Source organism: Manacus vitellinus, unplaced genomic scaffold (assembly GCF_001715985.3).
Source record: "Manacus vitellinus isolate BGI_N305 unplaced genomic scaffold, ASM171598v3 scaffold_14_pilon, whole genome shotgun sequence".
Lineage (NCBI taxonomy): Eukaryota > Metazoa > Chordata > Aves > Passeriformes > Pipridae > Manacus > Manacus vitellinus.
This window is the reverse complement of record NW_021939063.1, coordinates 1766487-1792321: the sequence shown is the minus strand read 5'-3', so window position 1 is coordinate 1792321 and position 25835 is coordinate 1766487. Positions and strand designations below refer to the sequence as shown.

Below are 25835 nucleotides of genomic sequence, written 5' to 3'. Positions count from 1 at the left end.
CCTGCTGAGCACCCGGAGGTGGAGGAGCCCCCAGCCCCACCTGAGGCTGCCAGGGGCAGGATTTTGGGGGACCTCCTGCTTCATATCCCAACTCCTGGATGAAAACCAAACACAGCCAGGACAAAAGCAACTGAGAGGTGTGACTGCTGAGTGCTCTGAGGCAGAAGGGCAGTTCCATGACTGCACCAAGGCAGGAACCAGCTCCCCCCAGGTCCCACCCCACCCACCAGGGGGACAGCCCAGAGCTCTGCTGATGGCACTGGATCTCCTCTTGCCTCAGCTAATTACTGCCACCTTTAATTACTGTCCCAGCTTCCCAAAGGGCTCTCAGCCTCTTGCTTTTCTCATCTCATCCCTCCCAGCTCCCTGCTGCTGCAGGAGCTCCTGGACACCTCTGGGATGGAGCAGAAAGAACTGAGAATTCCCATTAAAGGGAATGAAGATGAACCTCTTTAACCTGGAGATTTGGGTGTGCTGCCTGCTCAGCATCAGGGATAAAACTGCTTTAACAGGCACTGTAAAACCAAGCATCCACCAGCAATTTGTTGTTGATTATGTGCTAGAAACAAACAGTGCCACACACTGCTCACCTTTTCTGCTTGAATCCTCACCACATAATGGGGTGAACTTGTTCAGGTTCTGGTATGTCCCTGGTAAAAAATTAATGTGGGCAAGAGTATGAAACACAGAGAGAAAAGTGAAGGAGGGAGTAAAGAATCCACAATTTAACACCTAAAAAATCAGATTTACCTCCTGAATATTCCTCTTCAAGGAAACAGTCAAGATGACTTTTACCTCTTAAATCCCATTAACCAAACTCAAAGAGCAAGGAGAGAATGTGTAAAATAAATGCCATGATGTGGTAGAGCAGACCCTGTGAGTCCTTACTGCAAAGTACTGCCTCTAATCAAAGCCTAATATTCTAATTCAAACTATTATTAGTTCAGCTAAATTCCTCCTGCTGTCTTGGAAAAACAATTTTTGCTTATACACTCTTAACCATTTCCGGGAGGGGCAATCAAAGAAATGCCAGATGTGATCAATATTTACCAAAAATAAGCTTAAATTTAGGAGTTTGTACTTAAAATCATGTCCCTGGTAAGTATTAGTTCACTGCATTTTGTCAAGTCACAATAAAGGTGAATTTTAAGATAAAGTTTCCCCACACATATCTAGATGCACTTCACAGGGAATCAAAGAAATATTTATTGTTGGCCTCATTTTATAATGAAACAGAGTCAGAAATGAGCTCCCCAAAACACAGAGCTCTGACAGCAATTTATAGGCTTTATATGCAAGTCTAGTTAATCCTCTAAGGAGACTCCAATTCCTGCAGGAGACAGGAATTAGGTGGCATTTGAGTTCATGTGAGAAATTCAGAGCTGTCTGGTTTCACTGTGAGTAAAGGCAGGAAGTTTCAGGGCGAGACAGATGAAGTGCATTAACCATCTCATGGACAAATCTGGCTGGGACATGACATCCAGCAGCTTTGGTGGTGGCTGAATCATGGCAGTGTCATCCTGGGAACAGGCAGGATTTCATCAGCCACAAGGGGAAAACCTGCCTGATTATCAGCTCCACCAAACCACTTTGTAGCCCAAGTGTTAATGTTCATTTTTGGCAGACAAGACCTACAGAGAATGACCCTTCTTGGAAGATCTCCACCATCAGCCTGTTAAGGTTTCAGCTTTGCCTGCAATGGGACTGGAAATGGCACTTGTGAAACTTGGGATTCAGAAGTTTCAATCTAAAAGCCAAACAGCAAAAAGGTTCTGAGTGAAGTGCTTGGAGCAGAACCTGCAAAGAGGCACCAGAGCAGGACAAAGCAACCACCACCCAACCCTGGAGCACAGCACAAGTGAGCAAAGTTACTGCCAGAAACGTTTACACTACAATCCCAAATCTCATTTTGTTTTTGCAACCACATGACTGATTAGGGGGGGTTCAGGTGTCAGATGGACAGAGGGTTTGGCCACCCCTGGAGCTGAGGTGCTCTGCCACACGTACGGGTGACCTCGTGCAAGGAGAGCTTTCCTGGGAATCAGCATTAATCACAGAGCAGAGCCATTTTTAAATGCACAGCAGGAAGCAGTTTCCCCTAGAACAGCATCAGTCAGGCCATGGGCGAGTTGTCTTCAGCAAAGTTTTCATTAAATAAGATTCCAGCGTTCTGGAAATCAATAGGAGCCCTTGCATTGACTTTGGGGGGCGTGGGATGAGGTTGGTGCTGCTGCCACACCAAAACCCAGGGCAAAGGGAGCTTCATGGAGCCAATTCATAGTGCTTAAATTAACTTAACACACCACAAGGGAAGATCTGCAGAGAACTCCACTCCTTCCTGTCCTCTTTAAATCCATTTTCCTGGGTTAAAATGTGTAAAACGCTTCCCAGGCTCAGCCAAACCCCAGGCTGGCAACACCCTGTGAGTTCACTGATGGTCTCCTGGCACCACTGTTCAAAAACTCCCTGAACATAATGTGTGAAAGAAATCACAGGTCAGAACTTAGACAGCTTACAATTTATCCTCACCTCCTATTCACTTTTGCCCTTCAAAAGAACTCAGCCCTGGGGAGCTGACAAATAAAGATAAATTACCCCTCTGCAGCGTTCTCTCTAACTAAGCCATTGGAGTGATTAAATGAACCTTAGAAGCCAAATTCAGCTTTGATAGCTGGAATTGAGGGGGAATTTTTTGCCTTTTTACAAATACAAAGCTCACAGCTTCCTGAGAAAAAAGGGCTGAACTCCAGAACTTTTCCTGGCTTAGCATTTTTGGGCAGTTACATGTTCATCTTCAGGGCCTCAGGTGTAGGAGGTGTCTGGATAATTTATGGGTGCATCTCTAAGTATCAAGGATACCTGGAAGTGCCCAAGGCCAGGTTGGACAATAGGTGATTATACACATATAGTATACAACATAATATTGTATAGACACACAATATAATATATAGGAAGGAGAATTAAAAATAAAAATCAACATCTGTATGCTTTACATAGAAGAAAATGCAGTGAAGGTTTAAGAGCTGTGCAAGTAAAACATGGGGGTTCTTGTATTCCAGAAAATCAGAATTTTAGCCAAGCAGAGAGAAATAGGTGCTGCACTTGCAGTCTGAGGTTTGATAAAAGTCTAATTATCCTCCTTTTTAGCCTGAATTCTGTTGTGCTCAAGAGATCAAGGTACATAGCAAAAAATGTATATTAAATCCCCCCACGCTCACTTTTGCCCATTCCAGTAACTCCTGCAACTCATTAGGGAAGCTCTGCTGCACTAGTAATTAGGTTCCAAGCTGGTGTCACTGTTGTAATGGGTTATTGATCACTGAAGTTCTCAAAGAACTTCATGGTTCTGGGAGTTTGGAAAAAAAAACCTCCAAACCCCATGAAATGAGTGCTGGCCTTGCTAAATTTGATTTTCATTACATATTACAAGTCTTGTTCCACTTCCCAACCCAGACCTTTCATTTCTCCCCAGCAACAGCTTTATTTCCAGCTTTCTCTGCCCAGACATCCCTGTTGGACATTTGGGCTGGGGATTAGATTGTTCCCCTGTCCCAGGATTACTGGGAAGAGCTATTTTTTATTTTCTCAGGGTTTTTTAAGAGAGAGCACATGCCTGGGGATGCAAAAAATAGGCTGTGGGATGATGGCTCTGCCAGAGCAGCTCTGGTAGTCTGCAGACAGGGGGACCACCCTGTTTATGCCATGTATATAGGTCTGAGATATATATATGTGGCCATATATATGTTTATGCCATATATAAGTCTGCTCCTTCCATGGCCTTGCTTTATTGACATGGATTTCAGGATTCCAGCAGCAGGAATTGTGTTTCTGTCTGCAGGACTCCCAGCACTGACCAGCACAAGCACAACTGTGCCACGAGGCCACCACTGCCCCGTGTCCCCAAGTGCCACATCCACGCGGGTCTTAAACCCCTCCAGGGATGGGGACTCCACCCCTGCCCTGGGCAGCTGTGCCAGGGCTGGACAGCCCTTTCCATGAAGGAATTTTCCCAATATCCCACCTGACCCTCCCCTGGCACAGCTGGAGGCCGTTCCCTCTCCTCCTGTCCCTTGTCCCGACCCCCCCCAGCTCCCCCTCTGTCAGGGGTTGCAGAGCCAGAAGGTCCCCCCTGAGCCCCCTTTTCTCCAGGCTGAGCCCCCCCAGCTCCCTCAGCCCCTTCCCAGCTCCGTTCCCTTCCCTGGACATGCTCCAGCCTCTCCATGTCCTTCTTGTCATGAGGGGCCCAGCCCTGACCCCAGGATTGAAGGGGAGGCCCCACCAGTGCCCAGCACAGGGGGACCCCCCATGTCTCACCAGCCCCAATCTCACCATTGCTCTTTAAAATGAGACATCTCAGTGACCTCATTCCCCAGGAATGGGCTGTGGACCCTCCACAGGGACCACCAATCCCTGCCCACCACAGCACACAGGTATGACTGCAGATTGCACTGGTGGGAAATGATCCCTACATTTAACTAACATCTTAGAAACTGCCAGTTAATTGTTCTTTGCATTTATCAAGTCACAACTCTGCCACTGTGGAAACCCTACCAGGGCTTGACCAGGCAATGGAAGAGGGCAAGACACCACCCTGGCGCCCTTCAGGCCTGGAAGATGTTGTTGCAAGGTGCAGTAATCAATTACATGCTGAAGGAAGACCAGAATAAGCACAATTAAGGGGGGGGGGGGAATCCTCAACAAGACTTCTGAGCTGTTCCTTGCTCCCTGGCAGGGGACACCTCACGTCCAGGCTGGCACATGAGGGTGAGAGGAGCTGCTCCCCCTCAAGTGGAGGATTTTGGTTTCCCACTACAACAATTTAATATTGCTTTATTCTAATTGCATTCAAGTGTTCATGCCAAAGCTGGCAGCTGCCAATGGAGTAACAACAGGAGGGAAGAGGAAGCTGTTTGTCACCAGATCCTGCCCGGCCGGGGAGCGCCAGCCCCGGGCAGGGGGGAACTGTGCATTAAGCAAATTGGAATCTGTTATTTTTTGGGAGCTTAATGGAAAAGCCAAAGGGCTCTTTGCTCTTTAACACTGCTATGGCTGCTGCTGTATTTTGAAATGCTGTGTAATTCCATCAGTAAGCACATTTAATCTCTCACTTTGAACTGGGCCCAAGCTGGCGGGAAATTCTTCTGGTTTGTTCCCTTCATTTTAAACTAAACCAGCAGAGTTTTAGCTCAGATACCAGGAAGGAATTCTTCCCAGTGAGGGTGGGGAGGCCCTGGCACAGGTTGCCCAGAGAAGCTGTGGCTGCCCCATCCCTGGAAGTGTCCAAGGCCAGGTTGGATGGGGCTTGGAACACCCTGGGCTAGTGGAAGGTGTCCCTGCCCATGGCAGGGGGTGGCACTGGATGGGCTTTGAGGTCCCTCCCAACCCAAACCACTCTATTTTATTTCAAACAAAAGATTTTATGCATTTCCTGCAATGCTAAAAAGATCCTGAAGTTGTGGATCTTCTCTAGAAATATCTAATTGCAAGAAGTCAGAACTCACTTCTCTGAAGTTATCTAGGTAAGTATTTAAGAAGTGTGATTTAAAACACTCATTTACATTTGTTAATTCAAAGTTGTTCAAATTATTATAAAAATTTCAAAGAGGAATAAGAATTGAATAGTTTAAGAGCATCCTTTGAAAGCTGAGCTATTACTTGCCTGCAGGATTTTCTTCCCCTAATCAGCCCACATGGAAGAGTTGTCATTTCTATCTAGTTCACGAGCAGATATACTTTAGTTATTAAATATTAAACCAGAGAGAACAGAGATTCAATTCAGAAAAATATAGTTCAACCTGCCAAATTGCTGCTTTCATGAATTATGTTGTGAACATATTTTGATAAAAAGGGGGTTATTTAAAGATGCAACCAAGTGTGATGATAAATGAGACCCTGTTTCTGTTCACATCTGCAAGTTTTAACTCTATAAATATAAAAGAAATCAACCTTCACAGTGCCTTTTTCTTTCCTCTAATTTTTTTAAATTTTTATTTCTGCCTTATAGATAAATGTCTGCAATAAGGAATTGTGTTTACTGTACTTGCAGACTTTAATAACCACAGAGGAAGCAACTATCAGGCTGATTAGAGGAACACAGAAAAAGAGAAGATGTTATTGTAAATCTGTTCCTAACTAGGACTGAGTAAATAACTCTTTGTGAATAATTCAGTCAAGAAATGGAACCTCTTTTTTATGCTCACAAGCTAATTACAAACAATTTATAAACAAACTGTGATTTCATTATTTCCTTTATAGTTATTTGACTCTTGGACACCCCTGGGGCACCCCCAGGGACTGGCTGGAGGGAACCTGCACCTGCTTTCCTGCAGGATGTCACAATTCTCTCCACAGAACTAACAGCCCTCACCCCAATAAAAGGGCACTTAACTTTCAGGTTTACGGGGGCTTTTTATGTGCATTATTGCAATCAAATTTAATTCACTCCCTGCTAGTTGAGCTGGCACTCATTTCAGGTTGAAGTGATATCAGATAATAGCCCCTTTCAACTGAATTGCTGAATAAAAGCCCAAATGAGCTCCTGTCAAAGCAGCTTCCCTTGGACAGCACTCCATGGCCAGGGGAGACCATCTCACTCAGTCCTTGACAACACTGTTAAACCTCAAATTGGTGGATTCATTTCACAATTTCATCACCAGAAAGGAAGTGTCCATTTCTCATAATATTGTTTTAACTATCATTGCTACCCTGTGACTTGGAGCCACACAGCAAACTTCAACTGCAAATGTCCTCCCTTAATTGGCCACTGCACTGATCATTTCATTTGCATTTCAAGCCACAAGTTAAGAGAGGCATCTCTAATGATTCCAGTTTATGTCAATAAACTGTATCAAAATGGTCTTGCAAGACAAAAATAAATCTCTGCTCTGAGTCTATTTGCTATAATACATAAATGAAACCTTAATCTAACATTTATGGTAAAATTAATTAATTCTGTTTTAACTGCACATTTACCAAATGCTTGGTTTCTAAAGCTCCAGCTTGAGACTAAAACATTTCTACTATGCTTTGCAGAAAGGCAAGGGGCAGAGAAAGGGCTGCAAGAATAAATCCAGTGGGGATGGAGGATGAAAAGTGATGAGGAACTGGCAGAGAGATGAACAGACCCAGATCCCACAAAGATGAGATGGTAACAGAGCTCATGCCATGACTGCACAGGAGGTGTGCTCTGCTTTCCTCCTTGAATGGCTTAGCAACCAAGTTATCCTAGTCTTAAAGAAAAAAGCTTTTATTGTAAACCCCCTCAAATTATGAGTGATTATTATTCCAATTGCAGTGCAATAGCAGCAATAACATATTTCACTGTCCATTTGCCTCTGACCTCTCTCCTTCCTCTCCAACACTTGGCAGAGCCCTGACCTGCAGCTGCCTCTTTCCTCTTTCTAAGAGGGAAGTATTCCCTGTGTCAGTCTCCAGTTACAGGGCAGCACCTCCAACAGATGTGGGTTCATTAACAATCCCTGGAATTGCACTTAAAAATTCATGGGGCAACTTTCAATAATCCACAGCAGAATTGTCTGGGCAAACATAAAGTGGCCTATTAAGAACTCAAGGCCCTTCTCCTGCCTTGGGTGTCCTAATTCCCACAGCCCTGTGCTCATTTCCATGGAGCAGCTGATCATCCTCCTCATGCACAGCTTCATCCTCCGTAAGGAGCTCAGACATTGTCCTCACTCCCCATGGAGGAGCACGGATAAGGAAAGATTGGGATTGTTCACCTGGACAAGAGGAGGCTTCAGGAAGACCTGAGAACCCCTTCCAGGGCCTAAAGGGACTCCAGGAGAGCTGGAGAGAGACTGGGGACAAGGGATGGAGGGACAGGACACAAGGAATGGCTTCCCACTGCCAGAGGGCAGGGATAGATGGGATATTGGGAAGGAATTCCTGGCTGGGAGGGTGGGGAGGCCCTGGCACAGGTTGCCCAGAGAAGCTGTGGCTGCCCCATCCCTGGAAGTGTCCAAGGATGAACACTGGGCTAGTGGAAGGTGTCCCTGCCCACGGGACATGAAATGATCTTTAAGGTCCCTCCCAACCCAAAGCATTCCATCATTCTATGATATAGAGACAGGACAGCCATTAATATTGCACAACAGTCTCACTTGGCTTTAAATTCAGGTGCAAACACATGTGTGGGGAAGAAAGGGAACACAAACATCCAGACACCAAGTAACAGGGGGGAACCCACCCCACAACCCCAGGGATAGCAGGAGCTTCCACTTGCTGCACCCACCAGCCACAGATGGAATCTGCTGGTCCCCTGTTCCCATTGATCCCACACTGCAAATCATCTGTACTTGGAAAAACAAAGCAGAGGCTGAATTTCACACTTGAGAGTCCTTGAGCTGCTTCCCTGACAGAGCCAAAGGAATAGAACCATATCAGCTGCAACCCCAGTGAACAACCAGACACGTGTGCAGGAAAATCTGGAAAACTCTTGACTTAACGATGCCACAGGTCAAAAACAAGTGCTATTTAATGTGCCTACTTTGAGACCATTTCTCACTGAAGCATTAACTTATCACATAAAACCCACGAGCAAAGAGGATTTGCAAAGGTCATAAAATGGAATATTTCTGACCTGAGCCATTATTCGATTTTCTGTGTTACTAAGGCAAGTCTGAGTGTTCAGCTATGAAAAAAAAAAAGTGGAAGTCAGCACAACAGCAGAGAAAAGAGAGAAACAGTCAATAAAAATATTCCCTGGAGTCAAAACAACACTGGCAAAAGCCCCAGAGTGAGATCCCTGCACCTTTAAGCAGTTTCTCGAGGACGTGGCTGTGGAGGAAGCACCATATGGTGGGAATTCAGCCGGTAAAACCCGGCAAAGCCTGGACCAGAGGCATGGGTCAGGTCAGCTAAGGTAAGGCAGGCTTAGAGGGCAACCTGGGGGGCACAAATTGGGGGGTTGGAAGTGCTGCTGGGGGATCACAGGAAGGAGGGATTTAGAGGAGTTAATCTGCTGCAGATGGCTCGGGAGCCACAGGCACAGGCAGGACAATCAGGGAATAGCCTGAGCTGGAAGGACCCACAAGGATCAGTCCAACCCTTCAGTGAATGGCCCACACAGGGGGCTGAACTGTGCCCTTGGTGTTATTGGCACCAAGTTAAACTGAGCTGGTCTCAGCCCCAGAGCTGCAGCACTGTGACATCTCCATGGGGTGGGATCCTGATGGGAAGTTCACTTGGAAGCAGCCAATGCTGGGGAGCCCATCCAGCACCTGGAATGGGGCAGGACAGGCCCACAGTCCTGGGTTAATTGGGGAAATCATCTGGTGTCCAGGGAAAAATCCATGCCAGCAGCACCAGGCCTGCCAGGGTACTGGTACTGGCTTCTTCATTTCTCTGGCTGTTTGCAAAGGAACCAGACTGGGCTCATTCTTAGCACATCAAATGGTTCCCATTCCAGGCCCTTCCCCTCTCCCTGCAGGGCCTGTGCTTTTACAGAACTAGAAATGCCAAGGGATGGGAATATCAGCACCCACATCTCAAGGGGATGCTCACACTGGTCCCAGCCCCTCTGCTTGCACAGACTAAAGAATTCCCATTCTCCCCATTCCCACAGCTGAGAACTGTGTGCACATCCACAAACTGCTGACTATTCATCCTCAGCCTCCAATACTCCACCTGAAAAACAACACCCAGGGCTGTACTGGGCATCCAAAGCTAAACAGCCAGGCTAAGCACAGGGAAGAGGTGGGTTTTTTTTATTTTTAATTTCAATTTCTTCACTTCTAAATATTTCAGCTGAATTCCTCGTGCCTGAAATGCAGATCTCCATGAGTATTGACATCAGGTCTTATTTGGAGAGCTGGTATCAAAGGGCAGCAGGCCTGCCCTGGAAGCACTGGGAGCTGCTGGTGGGATTTGAGTGGTTCCAAAGCAGCAGAAAGCAGGAAAAAGATGTAGAAAACATGATCAAGACATTGGGAATTTAAACAACTCAGCACAGCCTTGGAGAGAGTGAAAAAATCATAAAAAAAAAATCTTAACAGGAGAAATATTAAGTAATGGTCACTTAATTCCATAACTTCAATGTTTCCAGCTTTAATTAGGACCCAGGGAAATGAAATGTTAGAAGCCCATCTGCTTACGGGCCCCAGGAAGATGAAAACCTTCAAAAACTGACATAAATAATAAATCCCAGGCTGGCAGTGTTTCCTTGAGCTCCTCCCCACAGATTCCAGCACACGCCAGGATCACAGGAATGTGTTTGCAAACACTCTCTGCAGAAAGTTGGGTCAATTCATTTAATGATTTAGCACATTAGGGAAGGCTGATTATTTATTAAGAATGGCACTGCCTGTTCTCCATAAACAGAGATGGAACCATGATGGTACCACAGGGCCAGGAACAGGGTTTATTCAGGCACAGAGTCGTCCTAAAACTGAGCATCCCTGGGAGTGTCCAAGGCCAGGTTGGACAGGGCTTGGAGCAACCTGGGCTAGTGGAAGGTGTCCCTGCCATGGCAGGGGGTGGCACTGGATGGGCTTTGAGGTCCCTCCCAGGAAACCATTTGGGAATTCTATAAAAAACAACCATTTAAAGCTTTCTGCAGTGGAAGAAAGAAAGTTTCAAAGCACTACTTGGGAATACCCCAGAGGCTGTTCCCACCGTTTCCTGAAACAAAATTTAATTAAATTCTAAAATATTGAGACTTAAGTTAATCCAGTGTTTTGTTAAGTCCCAACATGATTTTCAAAGGACTCAACACCGGGAATATTTCTTCCTTTTTTAATTAATTCTATTTTAATTCATTACTTTCACTTGAAAAGAAGAATGAGAAAGAGAAACCACCCACTTTCATTCAATATTATACCTCATTATATATATCACTGTTTAAACACTCCCAGAAATATGTTGTGATCTGATAAAACTGACATTTCACTTCTTTTTCAATCTTGTGTTCACTCCACCACAAAAAGACTGACCTTATTTATTTGAGGTGAAGCTCAGCCTGCATTTATTCCAAGCCTTTTACAGCTGCTCTTTCCCTCTCCACAGCCCCTCCCAGCATTCCCAGAGTGTCAGTGGGATCATCCATTGGGAGACACCGAGTGTTCCACCTTGGTGCTGCCTTCTGCTCTGTGTGGGAATTGTCTTGGTTGGTGTTCCCTTACAGACCCAGGGGGTGGTTTGGGTTGGAGGGACCTTGAAGACCATCTCATTCCACCCCCTGCCATGGGCAGACACCAAATGACCATCCCATCTGTCCCTCTGGAATACAAGCTCTGCTTCTGAGGACAAAGCTCTGGCGGAGACAGTGATCTCCAGAGTCAGATCCTGCTGCAAACAGGAACATTTCTCTCCTCCATGTATGGGGCTCTTGGCTTCTCCTCTCCAAGGAAGGCCCTGGGAAGAAGGCACATGTGGGAACAGTGTCCCCATGGACCCCGGCACAACCCCACACACAGGCCAAAGGAGAGGGTAGCAAGTGCCAAACTTCCTGGTAGGAGTGCACATCCCATTATTTAACTTTCCCCTCAATACAGTGCACTTGCTGAAGGTTCATTGGAATTCTGCATTCCCTCCAGACCAGCCCTTCTTCAACCTCCTCTCCAAAAAAACTAAAGGAAAACTTAAGGTGACTCCCAGCTCCAGCATGAGTTATGCTTTCAGATTTCCCTTCAAACAAGACAAATCACCTTTTCCTTCCGAAAGACTCTGTGTTCAGCAAATATCCTGCTGAGAGAGGCTGGTGCCTCCCAGCCATCCAAGGGAATTCCCAGAGGCAGGAATGACTCATCCCTCGAGTGCCAAATGCCAGCCCCAGACCTGGGGCTGTGCAGGGGTAACGAGCACTTGCCACCAGAGCAAGGTCACATCCAGGCTTGGGCACTTAAACAACACAATTTCACAGAATAGAGGAAGGATATTTTTAAGAAAATTAAGATCCTTCAGTCACAGTTCCCAAATATTGACGTATTCCCTGACCACCTTCCCTACCAGCCTGTGTTATCCAAATCCACAGAGCATCCTTGAGCAAACTGCTCTACTGCTGCTAAACCAGCTGCACTTTGAAGTTCCTTGTCCCTCATACATCACTGGGAGTTTTTCTCTGGTCTTTTTAACTGGATTTAATTAAATATTGAGTAAAGTGCCCCAGCAATCCATCCTGTGCTTTCGAAGGAGGAACTGGGTGATGCACAATTATTTTGTTCGCTGAGAAAAGGAAGAGTCAATATTTAATGTGCCATGAAGGATTTATAAAGAATATATCTCGCAGGAGAAATAAATACAAGTAGACATCTTTATCTCTCTGGGTTGATTCAGTGTCCATCTCTGCACATTTCAACTTCTTTAATTATGTAGAGAGAACAGAAGAGCTGAAAGAATGTCAGGGCTCTGTAGGAATATGCCGTGCCAGGACAAATTCCAAAGTGCTTCCAAAACTGTCACAGGAACCACAATGGGAGTGAAGGTGTTAAGGCAGACGGATGGTAACAAATTTAGTGTGAACTCTATTCCTGTTGTTAAATGGAAATATCACAGGAGAATCAGGAGTGGGAAAGGAAGGGTAGGATTTCTCAGTGCAAGTGAAATCAGATCCACCCAGAAACACAAGCAGAATGGAGGTTCATTAGTACCATTTAATTATATATCTAATAAACGAGTTTTTGTAATGAAACAGAATCAACAACTGTGTGCTTATAAATGAAATTATAGTGAATTAATGTAAATCTGTTATTTGCTCAAGGGGCTCTAAATACATCACAAGTTTGGAGAGAACAATTCAAGAGATTTAAGGGCGGCTCAAAGCCCCATGAGGGAGGTTCACTGCAGGTTCCTCAGTCACCCCTGATGCTCATAATTTACACAATAAACTAAGATTAATGAGTAATTCCATGGGTGGCAAGGAAACATACTCACTTTGGGGTTTCTAATGATTTCCCCTCCCTTTGAACACACAGAAGTGAGTGTGAGGAAATACCCTTTATGTTTTCAGAGCAGCTCCCAGGGGTTTGGCAGGGCTGGCAAAGCTCTCTGGGAATCCATTCCTGACCAGAAACAGCCTTTGTCCCTCAACAACTTCCCCATATCCTGATGAGCAGAGCTGCTCTAGACAGAGAAGACAGTTTTCTCCAGACTAAAGAGCTGAATCAGCACCATTACACTGCCAGGAGAAGAGCCCTGTGCTAATAAATATATTGCATTTCAAAGCTGCAAACTGCAAATTAATGGTACCTGATGCCCAAAGGGACACCCTGAGCCTGCAGTGGGACAGACTCAGAGTTACAAAGCTGCTTCCACATGACCATATGCTGGGATAAACCTGCAGGGACACCTTCACCAGGCTGCTCCAAGTCAGCCTTGGACACTTCCAGGGATGGGGCAGCCACAGCTTCTCTGGGCAACCTGTGCCAGGGCCTCCCCACCCTCACAGGGAAGGATTTCTTCTCAACATCCCATCTAACTCTGCCCTCTGGCAGTGGGAAGCAATTCCCTGTGTCCTGTCCCTCCATCCCTTATCCCCAGTCCCTCTCCAGCTCTCCTGGAGCCCCTTTAGGCCCTGGAAGGGGCTCTCAGCTCTCCCTGGAGCCTTCTCTTCTCCAGGTGAACCCCCCCAGCTCTCCCAGCCTGGCTCCACAGCCTGGCTCCAGCCCTGGGAGCATCTCCATGGCCTCCTCCAGCAGCTCCACATCCTTGTGCTGTTGGAGGCCTCAGATCTGGACTCCAGGGAGATGGTTTTGAACCATCAGCAGCTTTCAGCTGCCTGGGCATGACATGATCACCCAAGACACTCACTATGGACTTGTGGTTTATAAATTGGGTCCTGCAGCTCTATCCAGGATGGAAAAATAGGAGTGATGGGTTGTGGAGACAGCTCAGAGGCAACAAACAAACAGCAATGCCAGGATTTTAACAGCTACTATTTTTCTTTTTCTCAGTCTTTTTGAAAATTATCATTATTTTTGCTGTGAGAAAAGTCAGCCCAGCTCTTAGACTTGGCATGGCACAGACATGCATTTGCAGGGCATCACCCAGAGGAGCTGATCTGCACCCTCAAAGAGGCAGGAAGGCTGCTGGGCTGGATTCTGCACTCCAGGCTCATTGTCTATTAAAAAATGGGATTTTTTTGTCCTGACTAAGCCTAGAAACACTAAACCTCCAGCATGTAACAATAATAACTTGGACCATATCTTTATATAGGTCACGTTCCAAAGGCAGCACCGCTCCCTGTGTGGCGAAAAATAGCACTTTTTGACACATTGCAACAACTTCTGAAGGCAAGAACAGAACATCCCCCTCCCTGCTCCCTCAGCCTGAGGCACCAATCCCAGAGCAGCTGCCACAGGGAAATCCCATTCCTTAAAAGCAACACTGCTTTTCTGTACTATTTCTGGAGGTAACCACCCCCAACAAGCAGGTTTGCAAAACTGTAACCAAACCCACCAGTCTGAGCACAGAAACCCTCCACCGGGTTACAGAACAGGCTGGGGTTGCATTTTATTTCTGCTCCTTCCTCTCAGCAACTCAAAATAATAAAAGTTATCTGTCCTTGTCTCCAATCACAATCAAAGTGAGCTCACTCTACCTAAACCAAACTGGAAGGAAGAGCACAAAACTCAACAAAAAAACCCCCAGGTTTTTAGGCTGAAGCTGCAACACCTGAGCACTCCCTGAGCGCTCCCTGAGCCACAGGGGCCTCTCAGTCCCAGGGAATTCCTCCTGCACACTCAGCACTGCTGAGAAGGGGATCTATTTTCACATCTTGGGAGAATATCAATATCTGTCCTTCCCCCCCCCAAAAAAAAAGTGAGTGATAGCTCTTTGCCTGATGCCTGTGTGATGAATTTATAACCAAAAAGCCCTTCAAGGAGAAGGATTGGCCCCAAGTGGGCCATTAATATCAGAGCTGTGTCAGATGTTACAACATTTAAATGAATAGAATATCACTTTCTCCACTTAACCCAAGTGATTGTGTACACACAGAGCATGGAAGGTGCTGCACAGGGAGATCCCATGGGTGGGCAGAGCCCAGCCTGGCAGGACACGACCCCACTGCTCCCCAGGGCACTGTGCTGCCCAGGGGGGACACCCAGACCAAGGGACAGGCACCTGCAACACAGAGCTTTCCCCTAAAACTCAACCTGGGATCTTAAAACCCCTTTGAGGAGTTATTAAAGCAGAAAATTGTAATGATCTGACAATGTTACAGCAGAATAACCCTTCATTTGCATGAAGCCCTTGGTAATAATGTACTTATCTTCCAGCCTAGCAATGCACAGGGCCCTACAAGGTTCTGCACGGCAGCACAAATTTGATAACACTGGGCTATCTGTGGCTCCTTGACATCCTCTGGAGGGAGGGGTGGGAGCTCTGGGGATGTCTGGAGCACGTTATTAATAGCACAACAATTGAGAAGCTGCAAGGAGCACAGCAGATTCCCTGCAGCTATTTTTAATGTCTTTCCAGGCATCCCCTTCACTGCCAGCAAAAAGACAAACTCGGTTTGCTTATTATCAGCAGGATCACACAGTAGAATCACAGTGACCTTCAGCTGCTCCAAGCCTTACCTGAACTGCAGCAGCAGCTCCTGAAGGTCCAGCACAGAGCACACCAGGGCAAGGACTAAAGGGCTCGAGGTGCCTCTCAGCAGATATTTAAGCCAAGCCCCTCCAGGCCCCGCTGAAGCTGCTGCTGAAGAACTTTCAGGGGTTATAACGTCCCCCAGCTGGGCTCTGCTCTTCCAGGCAGTGGGGGAGTGGGGGTTTGCTTAATGCCAGCCAGGTGGGACAAATAAAGAATCAGCCCAGCCCTCAGATCCTTTGGGGTTTCAGGCTAAAAAAGCCCCTGGACTGTAATTGGAGCACCTGAGGAACCTCAGGTGCCAGCAGGACCAGGTTTAAATTGCATTTAAACACATGTGGGCTTATTAGAATCTAAAAGTCACTTGGAAACAGTCAGAAATAAGTTGATTTTCACAAGACACACAGCCACTGAAACTGCCTGAGAGTCCTGCACGTCTGACTCCCTCAGGGATGGCCCTGCATTCCCAGGCAGGCACTGCCACGTCCTTGCTGCTCCTGGGCTGTTCCCAGGAGCATCCCAGGAGAGGCAGTGCCAGGGCAGCAGGGGATGCCCCTGGCTGGGCTGGTGGACACTCCCCCTGCAGAGCTGCCTCGCAGAGGCTCAGACATGTCTCAGAACTAAATCCATAATCCCTTTTGCTACGGACTGGGGCAGTGCCAGTGCCAGCTGGGACATTGCCCGGGGGTGTCTGGGGACAAACACAGACATGGGCAGTGTCACTGACCATGGGGCACCTCACCTGTCCAGCACAGGGACACCCTCAGTGCCCCTCAGCCCGAGGGGACATTGGGGCAGGAGGTGGGTCTGGTTCCTCAGGAACATGGACACTGCCTGGGCTGGAGAGCACGAGCTGGGCCAGGCTTCCAACAGACTGCTGGCACTTAATTCCATGCTAAAAGGACACCCTGGCACGTGCACCCCTGGCATTCCACCCCGTCACCACGGGCACTGGATGTGTGCAGGTGTGGCAGTGTGTCTGTGGGGATGGCAAGGTGAGCCTGGATAACATCCACATCAGTGAAGCTCTTGCTCATGATGGGGAAGTGTTTAATGACCCATCACAGAATCATTTCTTGGAAAACTCTGAAGCATCAAATAGCCCATTCTGAGCTGCACAGCAAGAGCTGTGAGGCTTTATTTATTCCCTAAAAGGGAGGGGGGAGGTTAATGGGCTGGTAATCTTTCAAGCCTTTTGTTTAAAGGACAGAATATGAGAGATATTTTGCAGCTCTCCAATAATCACGGTTATTAACCACCCCATAAAGGACAGTGATATAAAATCCATGATTGCCCACGATGTTTTCCTCTGGAGCAGAACTCAGGAGATGAACTCAGCTCTGTTCCAGCCCTGCCAGTGGAGTGTATATTTTAATTAAGCCCAGTGCCACGTTGTGCTTGATGAAAGGAGCCTGCAAAGCAACCTTGAGCAAATGTCCTGGTCCTTGGGAAGCTGGGACAGGCTGTCATGGAGGGAGCCACAGGACTGCCTGAGGAGTCACTGGAATTTTATGAGAACACAAGTTTTACATCCTAAAATAAGGACAAAAGAAACGTTCTGCTGGATCATTCCAGTGGCCCTCCCAGCACATTGTCCTGCCTTTGACAGTGGTGACAGGAGAGGCTGTTTTAGGGCAGCACATGAGCCAGGCCCTTTATGAGAGACTCATGGAATTACCGAGGTAGGAAGCAATTCCTTGAGCAATTCCATCAAATCCTGGTGTTCCCCCGGCACAGCCAAGCCCAGCACTGACCCCTGTCCCCAAGTGCCACATCCACATGTGCTTTAAGCACCCCCAGGAAGGGGGACTCCACCACCTCCTGACACACAAACCAACTCTCCAGATCATTAAATCAACAAGCCCCCAAGCCCCCAAGAGTATTTTGCTTTGAATCAAACCAAACTTGGGATAAACCATATGAATTGAATTTAGAGCTTGCTGGGTAAAAAATCCCATTTACTTGAAAAGATGCTTTCAAAGCATGACCCCCAGCAGCCACCCTGGCTGTGCCTCACCCCAGGCACTGTCCCTGTCATGGGTTTTCATGGTTGGTTCCCAGTGAAAGGGAATGGATATGCCATATTTGATATTCCTGAAGACACAGATATTCAAGGAAAAATTGTAACAACAACTTATAACTCAGCAAAGAGACCTGGGGTCAAGGAAGCAACACAAAAATGCAATAAAATAGAGTGAGAATTAAATTACTGAAAGCAATTTCTACATCTCAAGAACTGATGTAATGACAAAATCATAGGCATGCACCAATATTACATGGAAGTTAAGGCTCTGATAATACATCTTCATCTTTAATTTCTCTTAGATTTACTCATCTAAATGAGTAAATGCTTGGAATTTGGCCCAGATCAGAATTTCAAGCCAAGAAAACCTCAGGCTGTGCAGATCAGTGGCTCTCAGCTGTGCATTTTGCATCCTTGAGGAGACCTGGAGGTTGGGAAAGATGAGAACACCCTGAAATTCCTTCCAGCCTTTGTTACCACCCAGCCTCCAGAAGCAGAAAAGGTAGGGGGTGAACTCTAAGGAGAAAACAGACTTAAAATTGGGTTTGGGGCTTCAAGAAGAAAGAGTGGACGAGCTGGTTTATTGGGTTTTATTGGGTAATATCTGAAAGCCTGCAGGGCTGTAGGGCTAAAATATGTGCTGCTCCTTTCCTTGACAAATGGCTCATATTTTCTTCTGCGTTGAGTTTCTGCCAACAGTTCTTGTACCAGAGGGTTAAACTTCAAAACAAAGAGCTGGGAAAAATGGTTTTCTGGTGGTTCCTTGAAGACCTATAAAACATGGGCCAAACTCTACCCATGAATCAAGTTCTTGAGCACTTTGTTCCTCTGAAAATTCATGTAATATCTGCACCAAACCTGGGCTTAAAAACAGCCCAGGGAGCCATGGCTATCATTTGATAACTGATGATAAGCCTTTTATCCCAGCAGGCATTTAGAGGATCAAGAGTAAAATGGGTTCCTGAGGATGTTAGTCTGAACCCTGACCCAAAAGCTCACCTCAGCCCCAAGGAGAGCCTGGTGATTTACAGCTCACATAACACTCAGTGCAAGCCTTTTGTCTTTGAAGAGATTTAATCTTAACTGAAGGTTCCATGGAACTGCTGCCCGAGCCTGGAGCTGTGCTGAGCACATCATCCCCCACAGCCACCCCCCAGAACAAGTGTGCCCCACATGGGAACCACCCCTTGCAGAAACTCCCAAATGAATCCCTGTGGCCCTGGAAGGAAGCACAGTGAACATCACCCATCCACACGGGATCTCTCCAGAATGAAATGCATGGAATCACAGATGACTCTTCAACAAATGCTTTTGTGGTATTTTTATAACCTGCCTCTCGAGTGCCTTTCTAGTGCATCATCCCATGTGGAATGAAGGAGTACCAGACAAGGATGTAACATTGGAACAGATGCTTCTGCCACCCAAATGAATAATTTCAACGTTAATTCCAAAATCTTCCGAGCAGTCAGATGCCAACACACAGGGGATTGTCAGCCAAGGGAAGAGAAATGTAACGTGTGCAGGTAAAGGCAGATTTGTTTTTCATGAGCACCACAGGCTAAACTGAGTTCCTACAGGTCTGATCTATAGCAGGTATTTCCCATTACAGGTATGTTGGAGGTTCTATGTCATGCATAGATTTTGACATTTAAAGCTAATTCATGTAAATGCCATTTGGTGCCTTAACCAAAGTAATCTGAGTTCAAATTCAGTAACCAAACCTTTTTAATCAGATGCTGAGAGCTAAATAGGTAATCAAGTGTCATAACTGAGTTGACTCAGAGGGATGTGTAACCATGAAGGATGGAGCACCTGCAGCCAAGCTGGTGCCTCTCGGAGGAGTTCCCCTGGCTGAGCTGGAAATCTCTCAGCCAACACATCCAGGAAGGCCAGGACTGATCCCCTTCCAGACTTCCAGACGGCTGCTTCTGCCTCACTGTGATTTCCAAGGAGATTATCACACTCAGATTTCCCTGCACTCATCTCCTGTTCATTCCCCAGATCAGATAAACAGCCCAGACAGCGATCCAGGGAACGGATGTGCTGCTTCCAAAGGATGCAATCTTTCCTCTCCTTCTCACCCTTCCCCAGACAAGTACAAACTATTAATTGCCCATTATCCCAACAGAAATTCAGGGAGAGAATTACTGCCAGGTGCTTCAATGTGCTCATGTTGGAACCCAGGGAGAAAGGATTCATTCAACCAAAGGGATGAATTTTGGTTGCATTGGTGGTGTCTTGGCCAAAGGTGCAGCCCTTCCATTGCCATCCCAGCTCTTCCCCCCAGTCCCAGCTTTCCTCCTCCCAGCAAACTGGCATTCTGAGGAATGGCCCAAGTGCCAGGGAGGAGTGTGAAGCACAAGGACACTCCTTGTCCTTGGGGTTTGATGGGATCAGAACTACAAACCTGTTTTTGATTACTGGCTGCTGTCAGTCAACGACAGCCCCAATTATAATGACACCAAAGACAGCACGTGGCCACCAATAAAAATTACAAGGATTGATTTTTACACACCAGCACAGCAATAACTGCAATACACAGCTCCTGTTCAAGGAGACCTTATTAACCAGGCAGTCTATGCAGCACTAAAACATGAAATTGCACTGAACAGGAATGTAATCCCCACGGACCTTCTCCTTCCCCACAAAATTCTAGTTCAACATCGATTTTTTATGTTGAACAAACACATCATGAGGCTGAAATGAGATAGGTGGATTCATTTTGAGCCTTTTTCTGCTAAAAAAAAAGTCTAGGAACAAGGTGAGAGAGCCCTGTAATTACTGCTCTGGGATTCATTTCATTCATTTGCAATGCAGCTCCCTCCTGACCTTCCCTCAACATCAGCGTTCACAGACACCCCGGGGATGGGCTTTCGTTGCTCCATCTCTGATGGGGCAGCAAGTTTCAGCCCCAGCACAAACTGGAACCTGAGAACCTGCCTTCTTCCTTCCTGGTGTTCCCTGTGAGCCACCACGAGCACATAAGGACGTGGTTGTGCTCAGCACCTCTTGCTTCCCACCTCATCTCGCCATCACACGGCACAGGGAACAGCTCTTGGGACAGTGGGAGCTGCATGAAGGAACAGGCCCTGGTTTCCAGCCCCCAAATCCTGGGCAAAAGCTGTAACACCACGTTTGGCAGCAGTTTTACCCAGTCCTGCTGCAGCACCGAGGACGTGCCGAGCGATGGAACCTCACGGGCTCTGCTGAGGAGGGAGGAGGAGACACCTCTGGGAGGGTGAGCAGAGCTGGTTCTCAGTGACAACAAAATGCACTCGGTCCCCCTCACTGCTTGGCACCCATTTGGGTTTAAAACTGCCCAAAGAGCAGCAGCTACTGAGGAAGAAGAAGGAGAGAGTGAGGCCCAAGCAGTGCCGTGTTCCAGCACTGCAGCTCCAGCTGATGCACATCTTCCCCCACCAGCAGCAACCACAGACTGATTTCAGAGACAGGTCCCCAGGCTTTTGTTATTATGTTTTATACTCCAGTGAGTAAATTCATCAGGAAAAAAAAAAGCAGCAAGTCCTAGAAAGCACCAGCCATTTCTAAGCTGAGGAGGGCAATGCATTGAGCTCTGTGAGAACTGGAACACGAGCAGTGAGAAAAGGGCCCAGGGACAAAGCACAGAGGAGCTGGTGGCCCTGCAGCAGCCTCAGAGTCCCTGAAGGGTCATCCTGCTGGATCAGACACTGGCTGGGTTTCAAACCATGTTTACAGTTCCCATTACTGCAAATTCTAGAGCAGGCAAAGCTTTGTTATTATTCCTGCCCAAACACCCCCCCAGCTCCTGATCAACTGGCTGCCAGTTGGACCAACAGAACCAGCTGGGGAGGAAACACTGCCAGGACGTGGCTCTCACCCTCCCAGCCACGTTTCCACCACTGACCAGGACACAAATGGTCCCATCCTGCCCATCCTGCCTGGACCAGTCCCAGCAGAGCCATCTCCACAGGCTCAGAGGGTGCTCGTGGGCACGGTCAGGGGGGTTTCCACCTCTCAAGAAAACCACCTGCAGAATTCAGCCAGGCCATGGATCCCTCAGACCACACATCCCTCTGTTCCAAAGTGAACAGGCTTTACTCTAAGTAGAGCAATCCTTTCTTTTGTCATTGAAGTGGAGTTTTAAAATGTCTCTCTTGTAAATGTGCCAAAAATAAGGGCATAATTTATTCATTTTCTCTATGTGCATTTTGTTCCCAGTTATCTTCCCGACTATTTGACTACTGTGAAAAGGTAAAAAAAGGGAAAAAAAAAAGGCAACTCTAAAGGTTAAAACTTTGAGCCAATTTCAACTTCAACATACATTAGAGCAGTGCATTTTTCATTCATTCCTCCTGGTGACATTTCAAGCTTTGTTACAAATCAATCAGCATTTCCAAAAGCATTTGGAGAAGCAGGAAACTATCGTGGCTACAAATCCTACAACATCTATTATTCTTGCTGTTTCACTCATTGTGATGAAAAACATTTCAAAGGTTATTTTAAAAGGAGCAAAGATTTGTTTGAAGTTTCGGGACAGACAAAGGATTTCTGTGCAATGTTTCACAGCACAATAAACTTTAGCAATATACACAGAATTTATTTCATCATGAATTTGGTCAAGCATTCAAAAGGCTGGAGCCTGGAAGAGATGGAAGAGATACATATAACAGCAGGAATATAACAGGGGAATAGGTAAGGTGCCTAAGATGTCCTTCCCAAGGAATGTCAGGACTATGAAGTATTATATGTGAGTTAAACAAACACACAATGCCTTCCAAACCTTCCTGCAGGGCCAGAGAGCAGCATTTCTAACAAGATACTGCAGATATTTTTCTTCCAGCCAGTCATGCCTGCTGATTCCATAGAATCCCAGCATCATCAAGGTTGGAAAAGACCTTTGAGATCCTCAAGTCCAACCTTCACCTGAGTACCCCCATGCCCACTAAACCACGTCCCCAAGTGTTGTTGGATTAGGCTGGTTCAGTGTGAAGCTGGACAGTGCTCAGAGAGCAGAGCTCCCTCGGGCTGTCCCTGCTCACCCCACAGGAGCACATCGTGTGCAGGGGAGGGACCAGCCCTCCCTCCCCATCGTGTGCAGGGGAGGGACCAGCCCTCCCTCCCCATCGTGTGCAGGGGAGGGACCAGCCCTCCCTCCCCGTGCTCCCTTGTCTCCCTCAGCACATCGGCCACCCCTTCCCTGCTCCCCTGTCCCACCCCTCCATCCCAGCAGGAGCAGCCCCTGTGCAGCCGGAGGAGGCTGAGCCAGGCAGGGATGAGCTGGGATAGAGGGTTATCCTGATGTGCACAGCTGGGATAGAGGGTTATCCTGATGTGCACAGCTGGGATAGAGGGATATCCTGATGTGCACAGCCGGGCTGCCCAGGGTGTTATCCCAGACCTCACTGCTCCTCTTTGTTCGGGAACCTCACAGGGATCAACCACCACTCAAGCTCAGGGAGGGCCCCGTGCCCAGGAGATGATAAGAAGGACAAAGAATCCTCAAACCTGCACAAGGCCAGCCTGGCAAAGCCAGGCTTAGTACTACCTTCCCACCAGGGACCTACCAGGGCTGATGCCAGCTGGGCAGGGCAAACCCAGCAGTCCCAGAGAGTGGGCAGAGCCCTTCCCAAAGTGACATATCTCCTGGTTTCCCATCTCAGTGCAAGCAGAGACCAGCTGGAATCACATCGTGCCCAGACTGGCCAGCAGGGCACTGGGAGGAGGATGGAGGTGCCACATGATGGGTAATTCCCAGCTCTCAGCCTGTCACTCCAGGTTCCCATCACTGCAAAGGAGAAGGAATATATGGGCCTCTGAGTGACACTGTTCTCTGTCTGGGCTCACAGAGTGTGGAGTCTGGGGAGCACCAGGGAGGAGCCAGAGAAGAGCCTTTCCATGGGTGATAAGCAGCCCTTCCTCATCTCCCATTTCTGCCTTGCTTCCCAACCCAGGCTTGGACAGAGCTTCCCTCAGCCCACAGAGGGTGATGGATAATGAGGCATGAAGTGACATGGAGTCACACACAAGGATGCTTTACGTTGGAAAATGGGAATGCTGTATATTACTGTCTGTGGCCTCCCTAACCCTGGGGCAGCTCCTGCAACCACTGCCCTGGGAATGCTTTTAACACACCCCATGAGGGGGGAATGCAGAGATATTGCTGTGGAAATCAAAAGGGTCCAGTTCTGCTTTAAGCTTTCATTAACCTGTCCAAATGGATGCTCTCATGTCCCAGGCTGTCTTTTCCCCTTATCCAAACACAAATGAGAAAGAAATTCTACCCTGCACCTTGAGACTCAACAGGAGGGTTTCCCTGACCCTTCTGGCTCTTCAGTCTCTGTGTAAATCATTCTAAATCAATTCTAATTCCATTTCCCTTTGCAGGTTTCATCCATGCAGTAAATGATAGACTAAAACTTGCCATCAAACTTTGTTAAATCACACTTTACAAACTCAAATTAAATCCCCTTTTGCCAATACCTTTGTCAGGGATTCTTTAAGGGACCTAAATCACTCATCAGTGACACAAGGCAGAGCTGGAGCAGCTCCACCACCATCAAAGGGTAAATTAATAATAATTCATTGTTAGGACAAAAGCAGATTCTAAGTCTCTTTGCTAGGAGTGGACCCAAATTTAAAAACCCTGCACAGATGCCTCTAGCAGGTTCCTGCTTGTCTTCATGGTTTCATCAGAGCTATTTCTGTTCCAGGATGTTATGCACGTAATAATTTTTTTATTAGGTAGGAAACAGCTTTTATTTGATCAATTTACCCTATTTTTCTGTTCATGGATTTAGTGAGAGGTTTATCATTTCCCTGGCTTTACTAGAAATTACCTGCCAGATATAATTGCAGTAAATAAAACTTGCTCCGGAGCTCAGGCTCGTGCGGCTCGAAACAAATGCCTGCAATTACTGCATTTGTGGAGCATGAGCTCAGGAGAGCAGGAACACAGGCAAGGAAATTAGTCTGGGGTCTTAAAAAGCACCTCAGGACTGTAAGTGCCTGTTCCCTGGCAGCTGGTCACCAGTTCCCTGAGGACATTTGGATAAATGCTGCCTCACTGCCCTGGAGAGGAGGCAGCCGTGGTGTGCAGGGGCATCTCCGTGTCCTGTGCCTCCTCCCTGCAGATCCCAGTCTGCTGCTGGGAGCAGGGATGTCATTCCCAGGGCTCTGTGAAGTCCTGGCAGCTGCTCAATTGCTCGATGCCCCTCCATCCTTCCCCCACACAGCAAAGCTCTGCTGCTTCCCCTCAATTCACTGTTTTCTGTAACAGCTCCAACTGTCACTGACACACGTTGATAACTCAGAGCCTTCTCCTGCAGGTGCCTTTGCCACCTGTTGACAGCTCTGGCTCAGACACACAGGCCTGAAAAATATTCCAGTTGTGCACAAACCTTGTGTGTGACCAGAGCCTCCCTGGTATCCAGAAATCACGGGAGCAAGTTGGATTTGTGCTTTCAGCCTTTGCTTTCCCTTGGGACCCCGAGCCCGGCTCTGGTGCGTGGGGGCAGGAGGGGACAACCAGGAATTTTTGCTTATTAAGAAAAAGATTTATTTTGGTAACGTGCTCCTGCATTTCTCTCAACACTGTACAGTGAAATGCACACACAAGGAGGGCAATTTCCTACAAGTGGTGGTCTGCAATTAAACAAAAAATCCCCTTTAGTGTTATTTCTAATTAACACTGCTTTTAGATGCTGAGCAGAATGACTGGGAAATCCTGTGTGCTCTTTATTGGCTTCCTAAAGCAAAAGCCTCCAAATCCATCCCCCAGCAAGCCCCAGCTCTGAGGTTACATATCCCTGCACTCACATTGCAATAATCCCTTTCACATTAAAAAATAATGAGCTTCATCTCATTTGCAGATTCTTAAAAGCACCGAGTCCTGTGGTCACTAGGCAATCTGAATGCACATCTCATAAATAGTAAATGAAAACAGAGCTCTCTTACCTTCCCCCAGAAGCAGGGCTGAAAGCTGGGCAGTCCCACAGGGAAATAGATTCCTTTCAGGAAGCTTTCATTCCAGAACAGCTGCAAACCCTGCCCAGGGAGGCTTGTTTGGGGGAAGACAGAGGATTACACCGGCCATTTCAAATGTTTGTGCCACTATTCCCATCTTGATAAACCTCTCTATAAATGTAATTCTTTCTTGTACTGGAGCAGTTCCAGAGCTCTTGGTAAAACCCAAATCAGTCATTTTTATGGGGAACCTGCACAAGTGGCTGTTTCACCAAAGAGCAAATTTGGGAAGTATCTCCAGCTCAGCAGAACAGAGCAGCTT

At 47.1% G+C, this 25835-nt stretch overlaps 1 long non-coding RNA gene across 1 annotated transcript in view; it reads right to left on the bottom strand.

Annotated features, from left to right (window-relative positions):
* Positions 1-25582, bottom strand: part of LOC108638942 — a 48861-nt gene extending 23279 nt beyond the window's left edge. The window contains exon 1 of the long non-coding RNA XR_001920169.3: positions 25505-25582. This is a non-coding gene — a long non-coding RNA (uncharacterized LOC108638942). The remainder of the gene's footprint in view (positions 1-25504) is intronic.
* Between the last annotated feature and the right edge of the window lie 253 nt (positions 25583-25835).